We start from the raw sequence: 3,872 nt of genomic DNA, 5'->3' as shown, positions 1-3,872 counted from the left end.
TCTGTTTTTCCTTTCAACTACCCCATTTTGTTGGGGTGTCCTAGGAGCAGAGAAGTTATGGCCTATTCCTTTTTCATCACAAAAATTTTCAAAATCTTGATTTTCAAATTCAGTTCCATGATCACTTCTAATATTTTGAATTGAAAACCCTTTTTCATTAGTGACTTTTCGGTGAAATTTAGTGAAAATCTGAAAAGTTTCATTTTTGTGTGTCAAAAAGAAAACCCAAGTAAAACGAGAGTAATCATCTATTATTACAAATCCATATCATTTTCCTCCTAGACTAGTGGTTCTTGTTGGTCCAAATAAGTCCATATGTAAAAGCTCTAAAGGTCTAGAAGTTGAAACAGTATTTTTGGATTTAAATGAGACTCTAGTTTGTTTACCTAATTGGCATGCATCATAAATTCTATCCTTTTCAAAATTCAGTTTTGGCAAACCATGGACTAAATCTTTCTTAATTAATTTTGAAAGAGAATGCATGCTAATATGTGCAAGTCTACGATGCCACAGCCAACTAGTCTCATTAATTTTAGCATTCAAGGATACTAGGCATTGCATGTCTAATTTGGCTAAATCATTCAAATCTACCATATAAACATTGCCATGCCTATGTCCTATAAATTTAAAGCCATCGTTAATAGGACTAGTCACAATGCAAACAGATGATTCAAAAACTACTTTATACCCTTTATCACAGAATTGACTAATGCTAAGTAAGTTATGCTTTAAACCTTTAACTAATAAAACATTCTCAATGTATTTGGAGGGAGTGATACCAATGTTACCTATCCCGATGATCTTTCCTTTGCCATTATCTCCAAAGGTGACCATCCCTCCATCCTTAGCATCAAGCGTGATGAATTGTGATTCATCACCAGTCATGTGTCTCGAGCATCCACTGTCAAGATACCATTTTCTGTTTCCTTCTTGGGATGCTAGACACACCTGCAAGCAAAGGTCAAGTTTCTATCTTAGGTACCCAAGCTTTCTTGGGTCCTTTTAGGTTAGTCAAGATGGTTCCTTTTGGAACCCATATTTTCTTTGTGTTTGCATATTTGTTAATAAGACATGTGTATGATTTATGTCCTATTCTTCCACATTTGAAACAAGTAATATTTGTAGACTTGTTACTTGAATAATTTACATAAATATCCTTCAGAAATTTTTGTTTCTTCAGGGGTTTATAGCCAAGTCCAGCCTTATCATATATAGCTTTCTGATTATCAAGGATCATATTTAGTTTGTTTGAACTTAAGGTGAACTTATCTACTATAGATTTCAGCTTGTTAATTTCATCCTTAAAGTTTTGATTTTCTTTAATCAATGTGAATTCTTCAATTGAAAGGTTTTCAGCTTGTTTTACTAAGGACTGATTTTCCAATTTCAGTTCTTTGTTTTTCTTCCCTAGTTTCTTTAATTCATCAATTGAATCATAGAATGCTTCATGCAATTCTTCAAAAGTAAATTCACTAGTGGATTCAGAAGTTACCTCATTTTCGTGTGCCATCAGGCACAAATCCTCGTCAGAGCTTGAGTCATCACTCGCACTCCAAGTAGCCATCATTGCCTTCTTTTTGAACTTCTTTGGACCTTTCTTCAGTTGTGGACATTCGGATCTGAAATATCCCGGCTTCTTGCACTCGTAGCATATAAGGGGTTGATCTTTCTCTTTTTCTTTGCTTTGTTCCCCTTTTGTGAATTTCTTTCTCATCCCCTGTTTCCTTTTTCTTAGAAACTTCTTAAATTTCCGGGTGATGAGTGCCATCTCTTCATCCTGTTCTTCATCTTCAGAGTCATCCGTTTCATAATCAGACGAAGTTGTGGATTTGAGGGCAATGGTTCTTTTCTTTTTGACTTCATCCTCTTGATGTTGCTTCATGCTAAGTTCATGAGTCATCAAGGATCCAAGAAGCTCTTCTAGAGGTAGAGTGTTCAAGTCCTTTGCTTCTTGGATGGCAGTCACCTTGGCTTCTCAAGTTCTTGGCAGTGACCTGAGAATCTTCCTTACAAGTTCACTGTTAGTATAAGATTTGCCAAGACTCTTCAAACCATTAATTATATCAGTAAAACGAGTAAACATAGCAGTTATGGACTCATCATGTTCTATTTTAAACAATTCATATTTATGTACAAGCATGTTTATTTTAGACTCTTTTACTTGATTTGTTCCCTCATGAGTTACTTCTAACCTATCCCATATTTCTTTAGCAGATGCACAAGTAGAAATGCGATTAAATTCACTTGCATCTAGTGCACAATAAAGAACATTCATGGCTTTGGCATTTAATTATGCCAATTTCTTGTCAACCTCATCCCATTCTTTTTCAGGTTTGGTTGACTCCTCACCATCTATAATCTTGGTGGGTGTGTGAGGACCGTTCACTATGATACTCCACATATCATAGTCAAGTGCTTGTATGAATATCTTCATCCGAGCTTTCCAATAGGTGTAATTAGACCCATTGAAAAGTGGAGGTCGGTTTGTAGATTGCCCCTCGGCTAGAGAAGTACCGACATGGGTTGCCATAGATCTTTGGCTCTTTGATTGTTAGATCAAAGAAGGACTAGAGCACTGGGCTCTGATACCACTTGTTGCCCAGCTATGCAACCCAAGAGGGGGGGTGAATTGGGTTTCTAAAAATTTTGGACTTAATTAATTACTTATGATGAACAAGACAAAGATTTTAATTCAATATTAATTACCTAAAGCAGGAATGCAAGGATATAATAAAGAAATAAAGTGAAGCGATAAAGCACACCACAAACACAAGGATTTATAGTGGTTCGGTGCCAACCTTGCACCTACGTCCACTCCCCAAGCTCCTACTTGAGAATTTCAATCCATTATGCTTGTATTCAACCTGAATACAAAATGTCGGAAACTCCGACACTAGCTATCTCAAGCTAGATCACTTATTTTCCGGGTACAAATAAATCCAAAATACTCCAATTTCAGGTTCGGATCAACCTTTCCTTGTTTTGGAAATCCTCCAAAAACAAGAACAATTACTTACAAGAGTAAGAAAATTTAGAGCACAAATTAATACAATAACAGCTCCTTAAATGAGCGAATATAACGATAAAAACTTTACTCAAATGAAGAACCCCTTTTTGAATTTTCTCAAAATGGATGAACGCTTGAACGAATGCTTGAGAAGAGGATGATCGTTGATTGAAGATCTCTTGAAAGCTTTGAAGGATCTCTAGATCAAGGTTGAAACAATAGGCGTGACAAATCCTCTCTTTGAAAGCTCTTGAATCTCTTTCACAATCTCTCGTGTGGATTTTGGATCCTCTTTTTTTTTCTCTCAAAAAAAATCGTGGATCCTCTCAATGAATTTGATCTCTCGTTTGATCTGCCGATTGCTCTTCTTTTCTCTGCAATTTGATCTGCTATTTAATCTGCAATTTCTTTCACCATTTCAAACATTTTATAGCATTAGAAGCAAGAGAAAACAATTTAGGCAGATAAAAAGCCGTTAGAGCAATTTTAGGAAGCATAAAAGGCAATTAAAATGGGCAAAAAAAATAGTCGTTGCTGATATTTTCCGTCGCAGGGGTCGACTCATGAGTCGACTCATGCATCAGGAGTCGACTCATGAGTCGACTTCTATTGCAAAGACCAGAGAATGAGTTTCTGGAAATTCTTGGCTCAAATCAGCAGGGGTCGACTCATGAGTCGACTCATGTCTTGTGGGTCGACTCATGAGTCGACTCACAGGTCGTGCCAAGCCAGAAAACTAGCGTGCCAAGGGGAATTTTTGCGTGCCAATCAGCTCATAGTGCCATGAGTTGACTCATGAGTCGACTCATGCACTTCAAACCTTCATAACTTCAAAAATATAAGTCCAAACACAATAAAATTTTCA

This window comes from Elaeis guineensis, chromosome 1, assembly GCF_000442705.2.
Source record: "Elaeis guineensis isolate ETL-2024a chromosome 1, EG11, whole genome shotgun sequence".
NCBI classification, from domain to species: Eukaryota; Viridiplantae; Streptophyta; class Magnoliopsida; order Arecales; family Arecaceae; genus Elaeis; species Elaeis guineensis.
The sequence above is the reverse complement of the archived record's forward strand: the minus strand, read 5'-3'. Positions refer to the sequence as shown.